The following is an 18,178-nucleotide window of genomic DNA, read 5'->3' as shown; positions in this document are numbered from 1 at the left end:
GCTGTAGGCAGAGCTGTGGAAACAGTTTGCCATCAATCAGTTAAAAGTATGATCTTAGTACCATGCACCATATTTCTTCAATTATTAGAATTATTAGAGTCGCAATTCAACAGCTCAGACACAAGATGTATGTGGCAGGGTCTACAGTCAATCACGGATTACAAAAAGAAAACCAGCCCCGTCGCGGACCAGGATGTCTTGCTCCCAGACAGACTAAATAACTTTTTTGCTCGCTTCGAGGACAATACAGTGCAACTGACACGGCCCGCTACCAAAACCTGCGGGCTCTCCTTCACTGCAGCCGAGGTGAGTAAAACATTTAAACGTGTTAACCCTCGCAAGGCTGCAGGCCCAGATGGCATTCCCAGCCGCGTCCTCAGAGCACGCGCAGACCAGCTGGCTGGTGTGTTTACGGACATATTCAATCAACCTTATCCCAGTCTGCTGTTCCCACATGCTTCAAGAGGGCCACCATTGTTCCTGTTCCCAAGAAAGCTAAGGTAACTGAGATAAACGACTACCGCCCCGTAGCACTCACTTCCGTCATCATGAAGTGCTTTGAGAGACTAGTCAAGGACCATATCACCTCCACCCTACCTGACACCCTAGACCCACTCCAATTTGCTTACCGACCCAATAGGTCCACAGACGACGCAATCGCAACCACACTGCACACTGCCCTAACCCATCTGGACAAGAGGAATACCTATGTGAGAATGCTGTTCATCGACTACAGCTCAGCATTTAATACCATAGTACCCTCCAAACTCGTCATCAAGCTCAAGACCCTGGGTCTCGACCCCGCCCTGTGCAACTGGGTACTGGACTTCCTGACGGGCCGCCCCCAGGTGGTGAGGGTAGGTAACACCATCTCCACCCCGCTGATCCTCAACACTGGGGCCCCACAAGGGTGCGTTCTGAGCCCTCTCCTGTACTCCCTGTTCACCCACAACTGCGTGGCCATGCACGCCTCCAACTCAATCATCAAGTTTGCGGACGACACTACAGTGGTAGGCTTGATTACCAACAACGACGAGACGGCCTACAGGGAGGAGGTTAGGGCCCTCGAAAATAACCTCAGGAAACAGCAGAGGGAGCACCCCCCTATCCATATCGATGGGACAGTAGTGGAGAGGGTAGTAAGTTTTAAGTTCCTCTGTGTACACATCACGGACAAACTGAATTGGTCCACCCACACAGACAGCGTTGTGAAGAAGACGCAGCAGCGCCTCTTCAACCTCAGGAGGCTGAAGAAATTCGGCTTGTCACCAAAAGCGCTCACAGACTTCTACAGATGCACAATCGAGAGCATCCATTCGGGCTGTATCACCGCCTGGTATGGCAACTGCTCCGCCCACAACCGTAAGGCTCTCCAGAGGGTAGTGAGGTCTGCACAACGCATCACCGGGGGCAAACTACCTGCCCTCCAGGACACCTACACCACCCGGTGTCACAGGAAGGCCATAAAGATCATCAAGGACAACAACCACCCGAGCCACTGTCTGTTCACCCCGCTATCATCCAGAAGGCGAGGTCAGTACAGGTGCATCAAAGCAGGGACAAAGAGACTGAAAAACAGCTTCTATCTCTAGGCCATCAGACTGTTAAACAGCCACCACTAACATTTAGTGGCTGCTGCCAACATACTGACTCAACTCCAGCCGCTTTAATAATGGGAATTGATGGAAATTTATGTAAAAATGTATCACTAGCCACTTTAAACAATGTCACTTAATATAATGTTTACATACCCTACATTACTCATCTCATCTCATATGTATATGTATATACTGTACTCTATCATCTACTGCATCTTGCCATCTTTATGTAATACATGTATCACTAGCCACTTTAAACTATGCCACTTTATGTGTATATACCCTACATTACTCATCTCATATGTATATACTGTACTCTATACCACCTACTGCATCTTGCCTATGCCGTTCTGTACCATCACTCATTCATATATCTTTATGTACATATTCTTTATCCCTTTACACTTGTGTGTGTATAAGGTAGTAGTTGTGGAATTGTTAGGTTAGATTACTCGTTGGTTAATACTACATTGTCGGAACTAGAAGCACAAGCATTTCGCTACACTCGCATTAACATCTGCTAACCATGTGTATGTGACAAATAACATTTGATTTGATTGATTTGATTATTACATGAAAGGAGAATAAATTAAAGTAAGAATCTCAACTGCAATAGTAGACAGACCTTTTTAAAACGACAAAATAGCATTCTTAGAATGGGCCCAATGTCAAGTGGTTACTGACAAGGAGGGAATTATGTGAATGAGAGATAAGATGACTTACCTGTCACTGTCAGTCTGACTGCATCACTCCACATAGAATGCGTCCCATTATCAATATGTGAACCCAGACACCTGTAGTCACCATTGTCTGAAATCTTAACCTCACTGATCTCATATTCATGATTCCTATTGATTGTGTCTACATCATCCTTGCGCCATATGTATTCCCAGTCAGTGACTTCTCCCCTCAATATGTTACATTTGAGAGTGACAGACTCTCCACTGAATATCTGGGAGGATTTGGGGTATATGGTCAGAACAGCCTTTGCCTTTCCTTGCACAAAATAAAACCAGAATGAAACAATTAATTTACACATGTTATTTTGAGACACTCAAAACACAAAATATGTCTATCTAAAAGCAGCTTTAAAAATTACAAATAAAACATTTGATGGAGAATTAAGAGATGAAGGCTTGATCAAGTGTTCAAATATCTACCAGCATCGTCTTCAGAGTGTCCAGAGTAGATGTGTGTACTCAGCACTACAACACAGAAAGTCACATTGCTCCAATATAAGCTTGAAACAAATAACAACATGTCATAATCATGTTACTGATTACCATATCCATCCTGTAATTTATTTTAAAGGTGCAATCTATGATTTCTACACAAATGTTTTATCATTAAATTAATCACATGCATTTATTCTTGAAGAGTATAACTTTTAATTCCTTCAAAACGGTCTCATCCCATCATAAACCAAAAAAATGGTTTATTTTATGACAATTATTGTTAACAATGTAGATTAATGAATTTCCTTAGCCCCATCCCTCAGCCATATTCCACAAAAAGTGTCAGGGTGGCCATTTTGTTGTAGTTTGAATTACGGACTGCAGCTTTAAATAGCCACTGACTTCCCATGTTCTGCACACAGAGAGTGTACAGAGACCAAAAACACCAAAACACCACTCATTAATCTCTTAACACAGTTTACTATAACTGTAGCGAAGGAACCCTCAACCATTTACAATAATCACAACTTGATTATACAACACATCCAACAAATATTGCATTTTATATTCATTGTCATTGACAACACATTTTGCAACCACTGAGTTAGCACCACTCTTTAGTTCCTGAGCAATGACTTGGTTAAATGCACACCACCACACTAACCAGGTCTGCATGGCATCGGCTATACAAGCTCAGGTTCTCACAGAGATGCAACATCAATGTAGGGTGGTCACTTTCTTACTTCATATCTACACCATATTTGCTGATATTTCCTTTGAGTGACATTTACTAATAATTTCTCAATAAGGGCTAAAACACCAAAAACAAAGCTAAAGCGTGAAACTGTCTTCATTTTGATTAATGTCGTATTCCCTTTTCCCTTAAATTCTTAGTAAATCAGGTAATTAGTGTTCATAAACAAACACACTAACTCAGTACTTACATAGCAGCAAACAGAGCAAGGTGTGCTCCATTCTGTCCCCACAGACAAGTGACTTTCTCTATAACTACAGTCGTTCTGACAAACCCCTTTACTTCCTATATTATGACAGTCTGCTTAGATCACACCACTTCACTCTGAGATCACACCTCTTCACCGTACACAGAAAAACAGAGAGAAAGATTCTAGAGAATTGTAAAAATAGATAAGTAAGTGTAGGCCTTCCCTCAAACCTTTGCTCAGTTGTCAGGTGGCAAGCCAAGCCAGCTAACCTCAGTTGTGGCACAATGGAAATGGACATCTCCAGCCACCTCTCACTTCTCAATCACTCTCTCTCTCTCTCACACACACACACACACACACACACACACACACACACACACACACACACACACACACACACACACACACACACACACACACACACACACACACACACACACACATACACACACACACACACACACACACACCACACCTCAGATGGTTCTGTTATGAGTAATATGTTTAGTTAGCTACTGTCTACATAGATATGTTTGTTATTGTGTTGTTTATGGTTGTATTTCAATTTGTTTGTATATTTGATGGCCTATCGCCCCCTTCAGGGACAGGCCTGTAACTACTCCACATTCTTGTGGATCACAATATCGAAATAATCAATCAATCAAATTTTTGGTTTGGTCAGGGTGTGAGTTGGGGTGGGTATTCTATGTTCTATTATTTGTATTTCTATGTTTTGGCCGGGTAGGGTTCTCAATCAGGGACAGCTGTCTATCGTTGTCTCTGATTGAGAACCATACTTAGGTAGCCCTTTTTCCCACCTGTCTTTGTGGGAAGTTAACTTTGTTTGTGGCACATAGCTCTTCAGCTTCACTGTTGTTTTGTATTGTTTATTGTTTTTGTCGGCGTCATTTCTAATAAAAAGGAATATGTACTCTCACCACGCTGCACCTTGGTCTCCTCCTTTAGACGGCCGTGACAGGGGGTCAGCCTGATGAACCAAACTACCCAATAATCCCCTTCATGTAGCCTAACTCTCACTCACACACACAAACACATGTACCCACACATAATCAAATATGGTTTTTTTTGTTTACTGAATATATTATCTACACTTATAATTAATATGCTTTTAACTGATTGAACAAAGTTTTTTATTTGATTGGTCACATAGCAACAACATAATCCCTCAGTCTACTGGGTCTGTCCCCTTATTCCTTCATCTCTCTATGTCATCATATTAGTTTATATTATATGTTTCTCAGGCTCATGCTACAACCTGATTAAAAGCTGTAGTGACCAACAGCTCCATTTCTCTGCAGTCCGTAAACACAGTGTAACCAAACAATGTCATCATCAGTTGCCACTTTTATTGTGCATATGACATACTTCATATTCTATGAATGAAACATTTTCTTGTCCAATAAAGGAAATAGTTATCTAACAATATTCAAAATCCAGAGAAATACATTAATCATCATCATCTCAGAGTTGCACATAAAGTGTACTCCATTCTAAGCCTCTGGCAAGTCTTCTGGACCCCTACAGTTCCTGTGGCTGTGACACGAATGGGGCTTTGACAGAATTAGAAAGGTACAGATGCTAAAAGAGAAACAGAAAAAATAGCATCTGATGTCATGTTCATCTCCACACAACTTCCTGTTACTGTAAAAGGAATGGACATAGCAACACTGTGGTCTTTTTGTGGGAGGAAGAGATAAATAAACTATAGTAAAGATCTGAGGAATGAGTTTTGTGGATGAAAACATTTTTGTGCAAAAATTGAAGTCAATATTGTACTTACATACCTGGTCATGTTGACATTTTCAGTACAATCTTTAATGTCACTAGGAGAGGTGTCAAAGGTTTGACGTCATGGCATATTTATTATTTGGTTTATGTTGTAGCTATTTGGAGGTCAACTGCATGTAGATGTCCTTGAGTTACAGTCTGTCAACTGTTCAAAGTAATAACCCAGGAAAGTAGTGATCACAGTGATAGATTGAATGTAAAAGAGATAAATTAATAAGTGAACTACAGAATATGTATGCTGCAAGAACAATGTCATTCTTCTCTCTGACAAGGACATACATCCCTACACAACTTTTCATGTGTCCTCATCAGCCCAACAACTAGGTTTTCACAGGTTTTTGCATATGATTACAACCAATTCTCTATTTGACTCTCTCTGATCACGGTGGGAAAAGACAGCTTCACACAGTGCCTTCCTTCACAAACCCACACTGCTAAAGAGGAAGAGAGCAAACCATGACCCCTCAACTATGACAAACAAGTGACCTAATGTGAAGTTCCTCAGCCTTTTAATTTCATGCACTTTGCACTAGAAAAAGTCAAACTTAACCAATTGCTTAAATAGCATTATTATGCAAGTTGAGTGGACTTAAAAAGGACAAGAATTTAAGCCAAAGTGTTAGTCTTTAATCAACAAACTCTGCTTGAAGTCAGTTGTATTTGAACAAGCTTGTTGAGTAAAATACAAAATTAATGTTTGCTCAAAACAACTCAAAACCACACCAATCATCATCATTATCATTATTCCAGCATGATCTCTTGCTGGTTGATTTTCAGAATGGTTTGTTTCAATACCTGTGTATTTGCATGTACTATGACTGGTTGCTTACGCTACACAAACATAGATAACATAAATATTTCTAAACGAATCCTATCTGTTACTAGTTGGACTTATTTCACACATTACTGATATGTTTGTTCCAGTTTATATGAGTTAGGTAGTCTCAATAATCAATCTTCTCTTCCCCGTCAGTCATTCTGAATGCAGGTTGCATGTGACTGAAAGTTTCAGTTGTTGGATATCCTACCTTTGACTGGATTCCAATAGAAATGACACATCCCTTTGCAAGCCGGCATAATTTGACTAAACCAGAAGTTTCAGACCAGTGTGTTAGGGTGTAACTAGGCCCTCAGCGGCTTTATGATATATGTAATGTGTTGTCATAATGAGTTTAATTTTAAAGATAACATATCCACTTAGACATTCACTTGGTGAAGGCTACAGTACTGAAAACCATTCAATACAACAAGTGGAAATTACAATTCACTCTAAATGCAAAGCACTCAAGGTATGCAAATAAGTTAGAATTATTTTTGATTCTCTGAACAGCATATTTTTTAAGAATGAACTGAATTCCATCTGGTTATTGGGACAGATATGAATGCCATTTTGGACATGCGGATAAATCAAATAAGAACAACTACAATCCACATGTAACAAAGACTCTCCATCATATACTCTCTGATTACAACCTCATTGATGCCTGGCGAGCACATAATCCTGGTGCAAAAGAGTACACTTTCTATTCACAGGTTTAAATCAACCTCACTAATCAATGTCATACTAGTATCTAAATCAATTTTCTTTAATCTAGAAAATAGAAATTCGACATATGAGCTTGTCTGATCACCACGCCTTCTGCTGCCTATTACACATTTCCGAATCTTCTAATTGTATCTAGGCCCTCAAACAAAGGTATAAGTGTAACGTTCGACGTGGGTGGAAGGAAGAATGGACCAAAGCGCAGCGTGGAAAGTGTTCATGATATTTATTTTCAAGAAATACTCAAACAAAAATAACAAATTCAAAAAACCGAAAGCGAACAGTTCCGTCAGGCACAGACACTAAACAGAAAATAACACCCCACACAACCCAAACGGAAAATCACAACTTCTATATGATCCCCAATCAGAGACAACGATAGACAGCTGCCTCTGATTGGGAACCATACTCAGCCAAAAACACAAAGAAATAGAAAACATAGATTTTCCCACCCGAGTCACACCCTGACCTAACCAAACATAGAGAATAATAAGGATCTCTAAGGTCAGGGCGTGACAATAAGGCCTTATGACATACTGTATATATGAGAATCATCAAAGGGAGAAGGAAATAAAGCAAATAGTGTAGGTTGTGATGAAATTTAACAGTAACATCTAGGCCTATCTACAGAATATACACGTGTAAGATGCAGAGGATGCAGAGGGTTCTATTTCTATGGTAGGCCCAGCCTATGACAACATCCTGTTCAGCTCACAGTACTTTCTGGTAGGGAGAGGGTGCCTTCTGGAAGTCCAAATGTAATCTTGTCATACAGAGTCTGTGGCTACATGTGACAGATAATCAAGAAGAAACTGTTTCAGCATCAAGAAAGGTATCGACTATTCTCAAAGTAGACTACATAGTCTTCCATTCAATCACAGACATTTTACCATTATGACTATTTATATCTTACCTTGTTCAATCTTGGGATAACCAGATCATTGACAGTCTCATAGATGGATATTGGGTTTACCTGACTGTTTGATCTTGTCTGGAATCAAAATACAGCCCATTACAATACAGTACATACAGCTTCACACATTCAGATACATAATAATGGCAATGCATACTTACATCTCTAATTCTTGTGTTGTCCATAACATCAGCATATATTGTGTTGTCAGTTAGATCTTCTGTGATTTTTATAAAATATCAAAATATCAACCAATCAGAAACATTTAATACAGGATATCAACAAACATACCCAGGAATAAATTAGGGGTCTCACTCTTTTTCGAATTTCTAGCAAATCCCCACAAAAATCATATCAGCTGAAGAATACATCTAGAACCAACAGAAATGTCACCTTAAGTATAGTGGAGGCCCCTAAGCTGTACATACCTGTGTTACTTCGGCCCCTGCAGTAGCACACTGCCACAGCTACAGTGAGGATCAGCACCACAGCACCTCCCACTGATACTCCGATGTAGATGGTATACCACACCAGTCCTGTCACATATTCTACAACACACACGATTAGACTATACAATATGATAAAGACTGAATGGCTCTATATCAATGTACAGTACATCCAATGTAATCACATTGCGTTCAACATTATCGTATAAGCACACTGAAAAGTGTATGGAAGGGATTATTATGATATCTAGGTACCTGGGGTGGTTGTGTCATTTCTACACTTTACTGTCGCAGAGGCAGTTTTCCAACTGACCAGGTTGCACTTTACACTGATGTTTCTCTCTGCTGGTGAGAGAGAGAAGTGAATCTGCTGGGCGTCCCCGTAGATCTCATTGTCTCTCTCCCAGGTGTAGGTAAGGTTAGGGTAGCATGACACATTGCACACCAGCCGTACCGTACAGGAGCGGTTGGCCAATAGCTTGATGTCTGTCTGGATCGCCACCTTGGATATAGGCTCTGACCAACCAGGAGAGAGATAAAGACTCGTAATCAGTCTTCTAAATGAACCCTACCATAGCCATACCACCAGGAGAAAGATGACTTGAAAATGTGATGGATATGTAACAAAGCATTGTGAGTAAGGTCAGTATGAAACCACAAAACCTGTGTTATAGTTTAAAGATCTTTAGCCATGGTTATGGATATAAATTAGAATGATATCAAAATAGGATGCAAAAATGGTGAAAACAGCCTACCGTGGACCTTCAGAGTGATGGTCTTACTGCCAATCTGACCTTTGTCCCCTGTCCCCTTCGCCTGTAAGTAGAAAATCCCCTGAGTCTTGCAGTGTCAGCTCTCTGACTGTTAAACTGAAGTTTTTGGTGTTCATCTTTAGTCTCCCCTCAAACTGGGATGCAGGTGAATAAACGGCTTCTGTGTTGAATTCTACAATTTCCTTTCCCATATACTTCCACTCCAAGGATTGGAAATGTCCCCTCTCTAAGCCTGCCACCAGCTCCACGGAGTCCCCCACTCTCTTGTTGATGATCAGAGGAACACCCACATCTGAAACACACAAATAAATACGTTATAAAGGGTAAATAAAATTACAAATAAAACAATTATGACATCAATCAATGGTTGCACACTATATTTCAATGATCTTATTACTGTGTAATTATTCATGTAGTACGATGTACAAGTGTTGTAATTACTCATTGTTACACTCTAATACTTGTTACTGTCACGTTCCTGACCTGTTTTCTGTTGTTTTTGTATGTGTTAGTCGGTCAGGGCGTGAGTGTGGGTGGGCATTTCTATGTTATGTGTTTCTATGTTGGTAAATGGGTGACCTGATATGGTTCTCAATTAGAGGCAGGTGGTTTTCATCTCCTCTGATTGAGAACCATATTAAGGTAGGTGGTTTCACATTGTTTGTTGTGGGTGGTTGTCTCCTGTGTCTGTGTATGTTGCGCCACACGGGACTGTTTCGGTTTGTTTGTTTGTTCGTTTGTGTAGTCATTTTTCCTGTTCGTGCGTTCTTCGTTGTATTGTAAGTTCTTACGTCCAGGTCTGTCTACATCGTTTTGTTATTTTGTTTATTATCAAGTATAGTTCGTTTTTCGTCTTGTTTGAATAAATATCATGTCATTTCACAACGCTTCATTTTGGTCATCTGATCCTTCTCTCCTCTCCTCGTCTGAGGAGGAGGACGAGGTAGAAGAACGTTACAGAACCACCCACCATACCAGAACCAAGCAGTGTGAGTTCGAGCAGTGGTCTACTAAACAGGAATCCTGGACATGGAATGAAGTATTGGAGGGAAAAGGACACTGGGCTCATATTGGGGAATATCGCCGCGCTCGTGAAGAGATGGAGGCAGCGAGAGCCCAAGAGCGGTGGTATGAGGAGGCAGCAAGGAGACGTGTCTGGAAGCCCGAGAAGAAACCCCAGAAATTTCTTGGGGGGGGGGGGATAAGAGGTAGTGGGCCGAGGGCAGGTAGGAGACCTGCGCCCACTTCCCAGGCTAACCGTGGAGAGCGGGAGTACGGGCAGACACCGTGTTACGCAGTAGAGCGCACGGTGTCTCCTGTACGTGTTCATAGCCCGGTGCGGGTTATTCCACCTCCCCGCACTGGTAGGGCTAGATTGGGCATTGGGCCAGGTGTCATGAAGCCGGCTCAACGCGTCTGGTCTCCAGTGCGTCTCCTCGGGCCGGCATACATGGCACCAGCCTTACGCATGGTGTCCCCGGTTCGCCTACATAGCCCGGTGCGGGTTATTCCACCTCCCCGCACTGGTCGGGCTACGGGGAGTATTCAACCAGGTAAGGTTGGGCAGGCTCAATGCTCAAGGGAGCCAGTACGCCTGCACGGTCCGGTATTTCCGGCGCCACCTCCCCGCCCCAGCCCAGTACCACCAGTGCCTACACCACGCACCAGGCTTCCAGTGCGTTTCCAGAGCCCTGTTCCTCCTCCACGCACTCTCCCTATGGTGCGTGTCTCCAGCCCAGTGCTTCCAGTTCCGGCACCACGCACTAAGCCACCTGTGCGTCTCCAGAGCCCTGTACACACTGTTCCTTCTCCCCGTACTCGTCCTGATGTGCGTGCCCTCAGCCCGGTGCCACCAGTGCCGGTACCACGCACCAGGACCATAGTACGCCTTGAGAGTTCAGTGTGCCCTGTCCCTGCTCCCCGCACTAGCCTGAAGGTGCGTGTCTTTAGCCCGGTGCCTCCAGTTCCGGCACCACGCACCAGGCCTACAGTGCGCCTCATCCGGCCAGAGCCATCCGTCTGCCCAGTGCCATCTGAGCCATCCGTCTGCCCAGTGCCATCTGAGCCATCCGTCTGCCCAGTGCCATCTGAGCCATCCGTCTACCCAGCGCCATCTGAGCCATCCGTCTGCCCAGTGCCATCTGAGCCATCCGTCTACCCAGCGCCATCTGAGCCATCCGTCTGCCCCGAGCCATTAGAGCCGCCCGTCTGTCCCGAGCCGTCAGAGCCGTTCGTCAGTCAGGAGCCGCTAGAGCCATTCGTCAGTCAGGATCTGCCAGAGCCGCCAACCAGACAGGATCTGCCAGAGCCGCCAACCAGACAGGATCTGCCAGAGCCACCAACCAGACAGGATCTGCCAGAGCCGCCAACCAGACAGGATCTGCCAGAGCCGCCAACCAGACAGGATCTGCCAGAGCCGCCAACCAGGCAGGATCTGCCAGAGCCGCCAACCAGACAGGATCTGCCAGAGCCGCCAACCAGACAGGATCTGCCAGAGCCGCCAACCAGACAGGATCTGCCAGAGCCGCCAGTCAGCCAGGATCTGCCAGAGCCGCCAGTGAGTCATGAGCAGCCAGAGCCGTCAGCGAGCCATGAGCAGACAGAGCCGTCAGCGAGCCATGAGCGGCCAGAGCCGCCAGCCAGCCATGAGCGGCCAGAGCCGCCAGCCAGCCATGAGCGTCCAGAGCCGTCAGCCAGCCATGAGCGTCCAGAGCCGTCAGCCAGCCATGAGCGTCCAGAGCCGTCAGCCAGCCATGAGCGTCCAGAGCCGTCAGCCAGCCATGAGCGTCCAGAGCCGTCAGCCAGCCATGAGCGTCCAGAGCCGCCAGCCAGCCATGAGCGTCCAGAGCCGCCAGCTAGCCATGAGCAGCCAGAGCCGCCAGCCAGCCATGAGCTGCCCCTCAGCCCGGAGCTGCCATTAATCCAGAACTGCCCCTCAGTCCAGAGCTGTCTCTCTGTCCGGAGCTGCCCTTCAGTCCGGAGTTGCCCCTCTATCCTGAGCTACCTCTCTATCCTGAGCTACCTCTCTATCCTGAGCTACCTCTCTGTCCTGAGCTACCTCTCTGTCCTGAGCTACCTCATTCTGGTGCTGCCCCTTAATACAGTGGGGTTTATTTGGAGGGTGGTCATTCGGAGGGGAATACGGAAGCTGGGATTGACTATGGTGGGGTGGGGACCTCGTCCAGAGCCTGAGCCACCACCGTGGTCAGATGCCCACCCAGACCCTCCCCTAGACTTTTAGTGGTGCGTCCGGAGTACGCACCTTAAGGGGGGGGTTATGTCACGTTCCTGACCTGTTTTCTGTTGTTTTTGTATGTGTTAGTCGGTCAAGGCGTGAGTGTGGGTGGGCATTTCTATGTTATGTGTTTCTATGTTGGTAAATGGGTGACCTGATATGGTTCTCAATTAGAGGCAGGTGGTTTTCATCTCCTCTGATTGAGAACCATATTAAGGTAGGTGGTTTCACATTGTTTGTTGTGGGTGGTTGTCTCCTGTGTCTGTGTATGTTGCGCCACACGGGACTGTTTCGGTTTGTTTGTTTGTTCGTTTGTGTAGTCATTTTTCCTGTTTGTGCGTTCTTCGTTGTATTGTAAGTTCTTACGTCCAGGTCTGTCTACATCGTTTTGTTATTTTGTTTATTATCAAGTATAGTTCGTTTTTCGTCTTGTTTGAATAAATATCATGTCATTTCACAACGCTGCGTTTTGGTCATCTGATCCTTCTCTCCTCTCCTCGTCTGAGGAGGAGGACGAGGTAGAAGAACGTTACAGTTACAGTGTGACTGTAATACTTGTGACAGTGTGCCAACATGAATAACTACACAATAATACACTACAATGCAAAGTCCTACCTAATCAATAATAGATAATGGATTGGATTTATAGAGCGCATTTCCAGGTTTCATTTATGCTGTACGTGGAACTTAGCATATTTTCACTTTATATCTTTATGTATCTGAGTGTGTGGGTCCTATTTTACTTCATTAAAGTCCACTCCTCCCCCACATTCAGTAGAACAGGATGAGATGACAGGAAAAGAGAAGTGGGGGTAGATCTGATAACCCCTCCTCAGCTCACAAGTACAAATACCACTGTGTTTACTGTGTAATTATTCACCAGAAATGCATCATATACTGGATGGGAAAAATTATAATTACATATCAGTCTGAAGTAATGTTTTATAAAGCCTTCTAAAAAATATCAGTCATGAATTAAGAAAAAAAAACAGTTACAGTTCATTGAAGAATTTAAGACATAACTGCAGTTATCCTAGTCCTGCAATGTATCATATTATGTAATAGAAACAATAATTTGATACAGTCCCATATCGCCTTAAATGTAATGAATGACAGCCATTAGGCACAGGGTCTTAAGATCTGTTACGTTCTAGAAGCACTGCAAAAGCTGCTGTTCCAACCACACAATCGCCACTCATTCAAAACTGCAGAATCAGTACATCATGTTATGTTCCTGAATATAGGTATTATGTAGGTGTTATCAAACAGTAATAAAGCAAATGTTTCGAGATATCCAACCAATCACTGATGACTAGGCATTCTACAGTCAACACACACCATGTAAAAACCAACAAGGAAGTTAGAGAAAGCTGACAATTTTTCTTACTTTATCATGCAAGCAAGCACATGTAATAGATCCTGTTTGGGGATGATTCTACCCTCTTGGTTTCACATTAGAATAAGGAGACCGTTGAAAAGACCCTAAGCAGCCAACTGACTAAAGTCAGTAAGTGGTTATCCATTTAGGCAAGACAGAATGTATCCTGTTTGGTTCCAAACACAAAGTGAACAACTCTTCCAACTTCTCAGTCAGGTTTAATAGTGTAGCGGTGAAGGAAAAATGCTCTGTTACATTCATTGGGATGTGAACTGGACCAACACATGATATGTGAACTTGTGGCTCTGAAGGCCATTGGGAATGTTCACTCCAGGACAAAGTTCCTGGCAAGGGTAGCCAAGTTCCTGGATAGAGAGACTATGAGGACCCTGGCAACATCTCTGATGCAGGGCCACTATGACTATGATTGTATCTCATGGTTCAGTGGCATAACAAAACATCTGAAGGACAAACTTCCAACGTCCCAAAACAAACTAAAGTGCCAGTTTCCAGTTGATCTGGAGGTGGTGCAGATTAAACTGTTGATGGTTTTTAAATTGATACATGACCTTTCCCCCAGTTACCTATCTGGTTATCTTAATTTCATTACAGACTCTCATAGCCATCACACCAGAGCCAGTGTTGCTAATATGAGACCACAGCTCTATAGGAGCATCGCTGGAAAAAGCTCTTTAGATAGAGCGAGAGAGAGCAAAAATGTCATAACACTGTCTGTGCAGTTTCATCTTGGCTTCATATGCCTGCAGAAGTGTTTGCATGACTTCTTCTGCATGCTCATAGGTCAGTGTGACTGAGGGACATGAATCACCTGCAAACTTTTTCGGAAGGTAATGGGTCCCAGGTTACTGATAGAGGCCCCCCTTCTACGTTTCATATAACAGCTTGTGGTGATGTCACTTCCTGTGACTGTTTCTCAGGAACAGTGACAATGACCTGGCTGCCGGCTGTCTGTCTGACCACTTAGACATTAACACATAGACACAGAAACCCCCTAACTGGAACAGTGACCTTCCGGACCATGCAGGGACACTGAAAATATCAGTCAAAGTCATACACCACTAATGTCATTAATCGTCATGACCTGTCTGTAGGATGAGGAGGCAATATGGGAGAACTGGTAGTTATTCGTACGTAGGTTACTAGCTCCTCAGAACTCCTGCAGAGTATATGACATCATAAAATTGAGAAGAACTGTTCTTTTCAGGCACACTCTTCCCCCAAAAGTCATTCTGAAAAACTCAACGGGTCTTCAGCTGATGGGGTACGGCTTTTGAACTTTGCTCACGGGGCATTTATGTTATATTCTTCAAGATTCAATGGGTAGATATAATTAAGTCCAAAAATGTATGTAGAAATAACAGATTGCCCTTTAACTCACACATTGTGGAGACTGAGATCATTACTAGGCTTAAAGGAGGTTTGACCTATTGAGGTTGTATGGAAAAGTTGATGATGATGATGACAATATCTATTTACTGTAAGAAAGCACTCATACCATCTGGTGGATAAAAAATTGTTTATTTAAAAAGCACAATGCAAAGATATTGTAAAAGTACAGGCCATTAGAAGAAAACGTGAATAATACTTTTTGGGAAATTCATATACAAATATGTTATTCTATCATCTGAATGAATCAACAATAAAACTCAATACACAATACAAAGCAGATACAATTGCTGTAGCTGCAGATAAGATGCATCATATAGAAAAATTACGGTAACATCTATATAAAGTGAATGGTGAAAAGTCAGTATGTGAAGTTACAGAGAGGAGAGTGACAGTGGTCTGGGCTGAGAGACTGACCATGCTGCAGACATGTATACACAGCATCAGGAGCCTGGCCCTGGGTAGATCCTTGGTCCTGTTGGGGGTCCAGGTTGGTCCTCTGGGGCTGGGGGGGCCTACAGGGAGAGAGATACTCATGAAACACACAGATTCTATTTTACTGTATGAAAAGTTGAAAGACAGGTGTACTCACCAGAATATTCTGTTGCAACAGGAACCTGTAATGAGAAATGCATAATATTATACTGTATCAATTCGTTACTGTTTTAAACTTTTGTAATTAGACATTTTTCTCCTAAACATGAACTAAAAAGATAAATGTGAATTGATGAAAGTCTCACCTCCGGCTTTTTTATATCGACACAGCAGTACCAGGAGAATGGCCAGTAGAACACCAGGAACAACCAGGCCCACAACCACTCCTACTAGGACTGATGTAGAGGGTCCAGGAGTTACGCCTGGAGAGAGAACAACAAATCACCATCCGACTCTGAGGTAGTTGTAGAAAATAAATAAAGTAGTGGACAAAGTGAATATATATTTGAAAACTGACTTGAGATCAGATGACCAGCCTGAGCTTGTAACTCCAAACCTACAGTATGCTTTTTAACACAGCAAATGACTGATGACCACTGATATTATGAAAAGGTCATGTGATTATAAAAGTTTTTTCACCTCTCACTGTCACCCAGCTCTCTGGTGATTCTCCTTCATTAGATTTACACTTGTAGGAGCCTTCATCTGACTTGGAAACTGCAGGGATGGTCATCTCTAATGTGGTCTCATTCCTGATGAGTACTCCATCTTTGTAGAAATCAACCTTGGGGTTCGGGTTTGTTTCCTGATATCTATTTGTACAGCTGAGAGTCATAGATTCTCCCTCAGTTATGGGATAGGGAGGGCTCTCCAGGATCAGAGAGCCAATTGTGTAACAAAATATATAAATAATACTGTAAATCTGGAGTTATCACTCACAATATATTAACCTCTTATGAGCTTAGATTGAGTATCTGATACATTCATTCTATTCTTTCAAAAACAAAGACATTTCAAAGTGACCCCAAACTTTTGAACGGTAGTTTACATCAGAGGCAGAGCTGTGTGGAATGTTTTACCACTGACCAGAGATGGGAGGAGTTTCAAAGCTGTAACTGGGGAGCTGGATTTCCAGGTTAAAGTCTAGAGTTTAATTTAGCTTCACACCATTACATGTTGAATACATTAATCCATTTTTAAAACTATTTACCTCTAAACATATCTAAGTTTTTTGTTGTTGATTCTGAGACACTGTGTGACGAAGCAAGGTAAACATCTGGGACTTCTTATCGCCCCCTTCAGGACAGACCTGTAACTACGCCACATTATTGTAGATCACAATATAGAAACTAATACGGTGATTGGTCCACAGCAACAACATAACCCCTCAGTCTACTGCGTCTGTCCTCTTATTCCTTCCTCTCTCTATGTCATCATATTAGTACAGACATGGACCACTTCTGTATGGGTTCATATCAGTAGAAGTCAAATCTGGATGTGGTTTACAGAAGACTGACAGCAATGTTTTCAAAGCAATACAATGATGTAGGGAATCATGACTTTTTGTTTGACATATGAGATTTAATACAACATTTAAAATCCAAAATACAACACACCCTCCATTGTCTTACGTCGGTAGGCGTCACTGCTATTCAATCGTCGTCATGCGGAATCATTGCGCTATCTGACGTAAGACAATAAACTCCCTCTTCATTCAAGTTCCATAGTGGAATATTAATCTGGTTCCTGCAACTACTGTAAAAAAATGTCAAAAACATAGAGACATAGAAGTGAAAATTATGTAAAATGTATATAAAAATAAGCGTTAATTGAATTCAAAACAAACAACAAATCTGCCAAATGAACTGTTAAAGTTGTATTAGCAGGTCGGCCAACCAAGTATAAACCCACTTTTTTTCTTTAAAAAAATGAGTAAATGTATATAAAAAGATTGACATTATGTAAAAAACAAAATAGAAAAAAATACAAATTCAACTTTTAAACAAAACAGGCACCACACTATTGTTTAATCAACAAACAGTAGTCAAAGAGGGGTAAGTATAATATTTCAAGAAAATTAACAATCAACAAAAGCAAAGCAAAGCAAACAAGCCCCCAAAAGCTGAAAATGTCAACTTGCTAAACCATAACATTTAGTATTTGTAAAATTCCATTCAGAGATATTTGACTCAGTAAACACTATCATAAATCAATGTCAAGACAATGGCAAAAACATAAACATCCAAAAAATGGGTCTTCAGTTTATAGTTCTTACTGTATTGATCACACGGATGATTCAGTCTGTTTGATGACATCATCAGATGGTAACTCGTATTGAAGAGATTTGGCTGTTGAACACAGGCCTAAAGGAATATAACGGACGGAGAGAAGCATTGGAGTTAAACTGATTCAACTGCTCTTTCAACTGAACAGCACTAAAATGTAATCCATCAAAAGTAATAATGAGGTTAGTTTGCCTTTTCTGGGAAGAGAACATTTCCATAGAACACATTTAACAAAAA

The 18,178-nt window shown here is 42.5% G+C and overlaps 1 pseudogene; it reads right to left on the bottom strand.

Annotated features, from left to right (window-relative positions):
• Positions 1–7,775: 7,775 nt before the first annotated feature.
• Positions 7,776–16,491, bottom strand: LOC120049014 (annotated as a pseudogene).
• Between the last annotated feature and the right edge of the window lie 1,687 nt (positions 16,492–18,178).

The sequence above is a fragment of the Salvelinus namaycush genome, chromosome 6 (genome assembly GCF_016432855.1).
Source record: "Salvelinus namaycush isolate Seneca chromosome 6, SaNama_1.0, whole genome shotgun sequence".
NCBI classification, from domain to species: Eukaryota; Metazoa; Chordata; class Actinopteri; order Salmoniformes; family Salmonidae; genus Salvelinus; species Salvelinus namaycush.
The sequence above is the reverse complement of the archived record's forward strand: the minus strand, read 5'-3'. Positions and strand labels throughout refer to the sequence as shown.